Genomic DNA, 8,638 nt, shown 5'->3' with positions numbered 1-8,638 from the left:
GGGGGGGGGGGGGGGTGATGTATTGGACGTCTGGAGAAATGACGTATTTGAATCGAACGGAAGTTCTATTTGAGAATTTTTTTATCTATTTTGAGAGGATTTCAGCTGGAGGGGAATAGACTTGTGTTTTTATTTCAATGAAAATGTTTTAGTCAAATGAAATGTATAGTTTATTCAATATAAATGAAGGGTACATGTTAATAAATTCACTCATTCACTCTTGTAATTAAAAATTGAACAAAAATTATTAGAAAAACATTCATTTATTTAATTCAAATAAATTATTTCTCTGAGTGGATTTTGGACTTGACTTTTTCATCTTCTCTTCTCGTAAAGGAAGAATAATAATTTTTTCAACTCATCAGTCTTATTTTTCTCGCATAAAATTAATTTCTTGTGGAATTTTAAAAATGTTCAAAAATTTGTTACCGTAAAAATAAAATTATCTTTGAAAATTGACTATTTATAAATTATTTAACAAAGTAGATTGCAATCTGGTAATAATTATAGAAATTTTTCTCAGTCTCAATTTTTTTAATATTCATTTAAATAAATAATAGAATGATTGCAAAACAACGATTTTTAAAACGCGAGGTTTCTAACAAAATTAATGGTCTATTCTTGAATTTCGGGGGAAATTCTCCAGGCTATGTAATTACACAACTCTAAACATTCATTCTTTTCAAATTTCCAAATACGAAAATGACGATTCAGTTGTGGTATCTGAATAACCGGAAGAGGCGCAGTATGGGATTCGTAATTCACCTCCAGCAATTGTTCCGTTCCATCCCATTCTATTCAACGAGTGAAAGTCAATCCCTAAAACCCCTATTCATTAATTCATCAATTAAATTGACATAAAAATGTAAACAGACGATAAAAAAGGAAGTTGGGGAGAAATTCTCTCCTTCACGGTTGGCGGCGCGCCTGACGCATCCCGATTATCTCGAAAAGTTTCACTTTTCAGAACTTTCTTTGCAAGTCCATATCGAAAACAACAATTATCTTTTGTTGATAGCCAGCCACCATCGACTAATTGAACATGTGGGATTGGTCACACAAATTTTCAGCATTAAATTAAATTAAAAATAAACAAATCAATTAAATTTTTAATTCATCAGGGATTTCCCAGAATAATGGCCGGAATTTTCATAATTTTCAAAACTGAAAATCGGAATTTCACGTGAAATTTATAATATAAAATGAAACAATAATTGCAAAAATATTATCATTATCATTGAAAAATATAAAAAAATTATCTCTAAAAATTTCGCATTGCAGAATTTTTTTTGCAACTTCATATAAAACATAACGATTCCCTTTTGTTGATAACCAGCCACCATCAACCAATTCAAAACAATAGCCAGAATGTTCATAATTTTCAAATTAAAAAAATCGGACTTTCATATTAAATATTTCGAGAAAACTGTCGATGTAAAAAAAAAGATTGTAAATTTTGTAAAGGGAACTGGAGCCCAAAAGTCCGTAAAAGGAATAAAGAATCCATTCATATTAAATATTTAATAAATTAATTGATCCGTCAATAACAGAATAAATATAAATTAAAATCATTATTTTCTCAGATTCAAATATTTTGAATGTACTCTTTCAGAATTCAAACAATAAGTTTCAATAAAAATTGCAAAAATATTATCATTGAAAAATCTTAAAAAACATTATGCTTTTCTCGAAAAGTTTCACTTTGCAAGTCCATATCAAACACAGCAATTTCCTTTTGTTGACAGCAAGCCACCATCACAAAATTCAAATCGATCATACTAAACGTGTGGGTTTGGCGAAAATGTGTGGGAGTGACCTAGAATAATCGAAAGTGTCGAAAATGTTTCAAAATCCTAGTAAATACCGCAAGGACACCAACACCTCCAAGGACAGTAACAAATGATCTACTGCTGATTGACAATTAACCCCCTCCACCGTCGGCACAATCAATGTTTTAATTAATAACTCAGAGACATTGAAAAATTTACGGCTCATCATTGACTGCATAATCCACGCAATGTAATTGCGTCATCTTACATAAATACGAGGACAGCATTCCAGAGAACGGGGACGCGTGTTCGTGTGTGACTGATGATATTCAGTGAGATATTTAAATGAACAAAGGGGAGTTTCTTTTTAATGCAGATAGCCGCCCTGCAATGGGCATTGAAGTCTCCATGGGATGAGCTGTCATCATTTCTGAGCAAAAATTATCCTAAATCATTTCTCACGAAAATACCATCACGTGGGAAAAATATGTAATTGATACTCTGGATCACGCGAGATGATTACGTATTTGAGATGTTGGGGATGGGGAGGGGTTTTTAAATAATTAGTGCATTTTGATGGTGTGGATCACGCGACGAAGGAGGTTTTTCTCGGTAGACGGGGAAAAAAAGTTGCTGATTTTGAAGAATTCATGGTTCCAACATGCACTGTTTACTCAATTTTAGAAGAAAATTTGCTAAATTGAGGTATAAAAGCTATTCATTTTGCGTGAGAATTGTTTCCAAATTGTTTTTAAATTAACATTAAATATTTTATAAATTAATTGATTCATCGATAAAAAAATAAATATAAATTTCGTGTAAATTCTTCAGGTTTAAAATCTCATAATTTTTTGCTTGACTTTAAATTGAAGTTTTTTTATTAGAAATATTTTTAACTGAAGACGTTTCAAAGAGATAAATTTCAAGATTGATTGAGCACTCGTGGAGTCAAGGCATCAGATGATGTATTTTTAATAACAAAGGATATAAATTACATTGAGACAGGATTATGAATTTCAGGGACGTGAATCAGTCTGAGGAAATGATGCATTTGAGTTGAATAAAACTGAAAGTTTTCTATTCATTTCAACAATATTTTTGCCGGAGATTGATAAACGCATTTATTTATTTCATTTCTAATTAATAAAGCCCACATTTAAATCAATGAAGCATTTGTTTATATTTTTTTTAATTGTTTATTTGACGTGAATAAAAAAATCGATCAAATCACTTCATTTGATCCAAACACAGTTTATCTAGTTCAACTGAACAATTGCCTTCAGAACAGATTAATTCAACTACAATAATTCTGTTCCACTGAAGCGAACGGAAAAAATCTTCTCGAAAAAGTGGAATTTTACACATTTCCAAGATGTTTCGTTCGTTAAATTGAATCAAGGCAGCCGTTCGCAATTCAGAAATTTTAACTGGAAACTATAAACTTTTTTCTGATTGATGAACTCATTTATTTATATTTTTTAAATTGTTAATTTGATGTGAATAAAAAAATCGATCAAATCACTTCATTTGATCCAAACACAGTTTATCTAGTTCAACTGAACAATTTCCCTCAGAACAGATTAATTCCACTACAATAATTCTGTTCCACTGAAGCGAACGGAAAAAATCTTCTCGAAAAAGTGGAATTTTACACATTTCCAAGATGTTTCGTTCGTTAAATTGAATCAAGGCGGCCGTTCGCAATTCAGAAATTTTAACTGGAAACTATAAACTTTTTTCTGATTGATGAACTCATTTATTTATATTTTTTAAATTGTTAATTTGATGTGAATAAAAAAATCGATCAAATCACTTCATTTGATCCAAACACAGTTTATCTAGTTCAACTGAACAATTTCCCTCAGAACAGATTAATTCAACTACAATAATTCTGTTCCACTGAAGCAAACGGAAAAAATCTTCTCGAAAAAGTGGAATTTTACACATTTCCAAGATTTTTCGTTCGTTAAATTGAATCAAGGCGGCCGTCCGCAATTCAGAAATTTTAACTGGAAACTATAAACTTTTTTTCTCCTCGTACAAAATGTCTCTCTGGGTTTTGCTGACGCCGACGCCGAGGAACCGGTCCTGAAGGATAATGTCCTGTCGATTTTTTCACCGGAGGTATGAGATTTTATTATCCACTCCGCCATATTGGTACTTTCGTGGGTATTTTCAGGTGGATGACGTCAGTGAACGTTGCGTGGTGATTCACTAGAAAGGACGGGTGGATTTCACCGGAGATATTCGTGGCCATTTATTTGAAACTGTGAAGGGACCTTTCTGGATCTATTGATATTCCGGTGATGATTAGGGTTCGATCGTACTGAAGCCTTCAGTTATGAATGCTGATGTGATCCACTGGAATCCACCACCTAGGGAGACAAATAAGGACTGGAGGAGACGAGGCAGCTGCTGGGGACCTCGAGACATTGACCTTTTTCGATATGAACAAATTACGTCGGGTGTTGCGCAGAAATAGAGCGACATTCTATGATCCAATTTCAAGTGGACGACAACTGCGATTCGATACATATTTCTTGGATTTTATTTCCAGTTTTTTTAGATAGGGTTATTACGCGAATATCCGTCATTCGATATGGAATTTCTAGAATGTGAGAACGGTTTTTCAGATCGAGTGCGAGGGGACAGAGCAGATTCTCTGACGAACGTTATTTGCAGAAAAAAAACGTGCAAATGGATTTTTTAATGAAATTAAATCAATTGTGGCTGCATCTAGAAAATGAATCAATTTTTAATATTTTGAAAATGATTTCAGGGTGGAAAATTCATTGCGCATAAATTATTTATAAACAGATATAACTAATGGACGTAATTAATGGGGGAAGTGGATCTATTCTCATCGATAAAATATTATTCACGTGTAATATATAATTGTTGTCAAAAGGGGACCCACATAAATCCTTGCGTAACATCCGGTAACCCACTCTAAAATTGGCCCTGAGCAAAATCTGTTCACGATGGATTTCAAGAGAAAAAAAATCGCAACTCCTTAAAGGTCAACAGACCTAAACATTCAAGGAAGAAAGTGCAATCCAGGAAGAGTGAAAACACAATCGATGCACCTCAAAGCCACACACAAATACAGAGTCACCTGTATCGCTGTACAAACAACACTTGAGGCGTCCTCGGCACGCACAGCGGCCACAATTACGTGTTAGCACGAATACATTTTTAACGTGTGTACATGCATAACTCAAGCCAAACCGAAAGTAGAGTCTCGTACTGAAAACCAAAGAGTATAACCGGAGTCAGTGAAAGTCCAAAGGCGGTTTCGTCTTTGCGCAACGAGTCGGTGCGAGAGACCGAGTGAAGTGTCTCCAGTATTACTACCCCTCTCATTTTTCCATTCCAAGGGGACATCGAAGCACAACTTTAAAAGGATTGGAACGCCTGGGCAATATACAGTTCACGAGCCCCGTCAATTTGCCAGTTTGTCTCAACGTCCAGAGAAGAAAGAGGTGGAAATAAAAAACTAATTCGCAGGCGAATGGCAGCCGGCGATAACGGTTGAGGAATATATGGCTCGCTAGTTGGTGGAAGAAAATAGAGGACGCATTGATAAGGAAAATGATATTCTTACGATAATACATCGCGTAGTATTGTGTGGCTTTGGTAAACATCTTGATTTTTTTTTATAATTCTGATGAAATTTTTTATTTCAAATCTTCCGATTATTTTCTGTTATATTTTTGTGGGAAATTCATCATTTTAGGATTTTGGGATTTTAGAGGCTTTGGTAAACTTGAATTTTTTTTATAGTTCTAATGAAAATATTTATTTCAAATCTTCAGATTATTTTCCACAACATTTTTGTGGGAATTCCATCACTTTCGGATTTTAGGATTTTAGGATTTTAGGATTTCAGGATATTGAGGTTTTGGGATTGAAGGGGCTTTGGTAAATTTGAATTTTTTCTTATAATTCTAATGAAACTTCTTATACCAAATCTTCCGATTATGTTCTACAGTATTTATGTGGAAAATTAATCACTTTAGGATTTTAGGATTCCAGGATTTTCGAATTTTCGGGGCTTTGGTAAACTTGAATTTTTTTTATAGTTCTAATGAAAATATTTATTTCAAATCTTCCGATTATTTTCCGCAACATTTTTGTGGGAAATCAATCACTTTAGGATTTTAGGATTCCAGGATTTTCGAATTTTCGGGGCTTTGGTAAACTTGAATTTTTTTTATAGTTCTAATGAAAATATTTATTTCAAATCTTCCGATTATTTTCCGCAACATTTTTGTGGGAAATCAATCACTTTAGGATTTTAGGATTTTAGGATTTTAGGATTTCAGGATATTGAGATGTTAGGATTGAAGAGGCTTTGGTAAACTTGAATTTTTTCTTATAATTCTAATGAAACTTTTTATTCCAAATCTTCCGATTATTTTCTACAGTATTTTTGTTGGAAAGTAATCACTTTAGGATTTCAGGATTTCAGGCTTTTAGGATTTTAGGGGCTTTGGTAAACTTGAATTTTTCTTATAATTCTAATGAAACTTTGAATTCCAAATCTTCCGATTCTTTTCTGCAATATTTTTGCGGGAAATTAATCATTTCAGGATTTTAGGATTCCAGGATTTGAGGATTTAAAAAAACCGCATGACCTGTCATTTTTCAAATATGATGAATGTTCCGCTTTAAAAAATTCTGAAATATGCCCGACACCTAAACAAATAGACACATCACCCCAACGAAGGTCTGAATTTCAATTTCCTCCATGAACGTATTTTCGTTGAGACGCGATCAGTCATCTGATCCAGGCCCCCGGGTTACCTTCCCTCACTCCGTAAAATGTACAATACCCGACGAAGATGAGAATGAGAACGATATCCCCAGACGTTGTGCCGCACAAAATACCCAACGGCACTATCTCAGTATCGCATGTACCAAACTTACGAGTGAAGGATGGGTAGAAGATGGAGGGAGAATGTGAGTAACACAGCCCTCTTGTGACGGTGTATAGGCACTGAGAATGAGTAATGGGGCAATGAAACGCTCGGTATAGAGGAATTTTGCGCACCAAGCACACGGGTTAAACCTCAACGGGGTGTGCCATGGCTCTAGCAGGATATAACACTGAATACACCTTCTTCAATTGCTGTAGCTATCGTTATTCTACACGGTACAAAATCCCCATATGGCATCGAGTCGTAATTCTTCTCTTTATTAATATAAATTTTAGTCCTACTCCTGCGGGTCTGGAAACTCTTTATTATTTTTTTTCTTCAATTTAGGGAATAGGTGCATTCCTATTTTTGATGTGGATTTAAAGTAGCTCTGCCCTTCGGCCGGGCTATGCTGCACTTTTGGATATTTTCAGTTTTTAAATTTTTGAACTAAATGGCGTGGAAAAAATTGGAAAAATTCGTACCCAGTCAGTATTATCTAAATTAAATTTCGCGAAATATTGATATTTTTTCAAACATTTCCCTCTTATCAATAAATAATAAAACTTGTTTGCAAAACGGTGGAGTATTTTTTATGAGATGTCAAAATTTTTTGATTTGTTCACATCTAATGAAAAAAAATTCAGATTTTAATCTTTGATTACAATGGAAATGTTGATTTTCACGTAAGACACTGGATTAAATCCTGATTTTTAAACATTTCTTCTTGGAAAAACCAAAACAGTAATTAAACTGAGAAAAAAATTAGAATTCCGAATCTAATCGAGTTTTCTGCAATTTTTTCCAGTTTTTAATAATCTTCGAATTTACCGTAAGGGTAGAGCTACTTTAAATTCTATTGAACATCAAGGTCTTCATTTTGTATTTTTTAAAAATCTCATTGCCATACGAAATCCGCTTCCTTGAATATTGCTACTAAACCCTTCATGTAATTGTAATTTTTTTCTGAAAGTGTACCTCTGCTATTTTTCCTATTTTTCTGATTGATGAGGTTGACTGACAGGAACTAGTCGCGTCTGGATGGAGTTGTGTGACAGCGCACTGCCGTGAATAGTTGTGCACACCCATCGACACGTAATCGTTCGCGGAAACAAAAAAATTATGTGGATGCTCGATGGAGTGATTTCATGACTCGTTTCATCTAGTTCTAGTCGTCCAGTCGTTAGCATCGATCTTCGTTGACCTTTCGGAGGAGAATAATTTGAATATTGTGTGTGGAGTCAGCGGGGAAATGTCAAAACTATTTTGAGATTATTTGAATATATCCAATTATCAAGTATTTCAATTAAATTCGGTTCAAAAAATTGAATGACAACAAACATAATCCACATTATTCAAACTATCTGTTGAAACCTATAAATTTTTCAAAAGATAATTTTATTTATTTTATTTTATTTTTAACGAAATTTGTTGCAAGTTCGAGAACTTGCAACTGGCCATCGCCCGAGGGCCTTTAGCCAGGTATTTACAATTTAGTATACAAAGATTTCAAATGGAAGATAATTTTATTTATTCAATTTAATTCCGAAAGTCCAAACTTATAAAAATAGAGAATAAACCAGAGAATTTATAAGTTTAGGTGAATAAAATCCTTGCAAAATGTTGGAACAACGACAGCACCAATCTTCTCGATTAATTTTTGTCTTTCTGTATTTACTCAATAAAGTTTTTACAACTATCATTAACCCCAATGCAATTATACCCGCCCGACGTCTCGAACCCCGTAATTTCCCAGGAATTTCGTTAATAAATTACTGAGAAACCGGTCGTCTAGCCGTGTGTACTTGTGAAATACAGTGAGGAGAAAATAACAACAACAAAGAGAAAAAGAGGATTAGAGGGAGGGAGGATACAAGGCATCGAAGATCGGACGTGCGCGTAAGACCGGAAACGGTGAAGGCCGCGTTGATTATCATGGGGGGGGGGGGG

The 8,638-nt window shown here is 34.1% G+C and overlaps 1 protein-coding gene across 1 annotated transcript in view; it reads left to right on the top strand.

Annotated features, from left to right (window-relative positions):
• The window catches only part of LOC107035677, a 23,764-nt gene that overhangs the window by 537 nt on the left and 14,589 nt on the right, over positions 1-8,638 (top strand). The gene's annotated exons all lie outside the window — the stretch shown is intronic.

The sequence above is a fragment of the Diachasma alloeum genome, unplaced genomic scaffold (genome assembly GCF_001412515.2).
Source record: "Diachasma alloeum isolate Michigan unplaced genomic scaffold, Dall2.0 Dall_scaffold_00199, whole genome shotgun sequence".
In the NCBI taxonomy this organism is placed as follows: Eukaryota; Metazoa; Arthropoda; class Insecta; order Hymenoptera; family Braconidae; genus Diachasma; species Diachasma alloeum.
The sequence above is the reverse complement of the archived record's forward strand: the minus strand, read 5'-3'. Positions and strand labels throughout refer to the sequence as shown.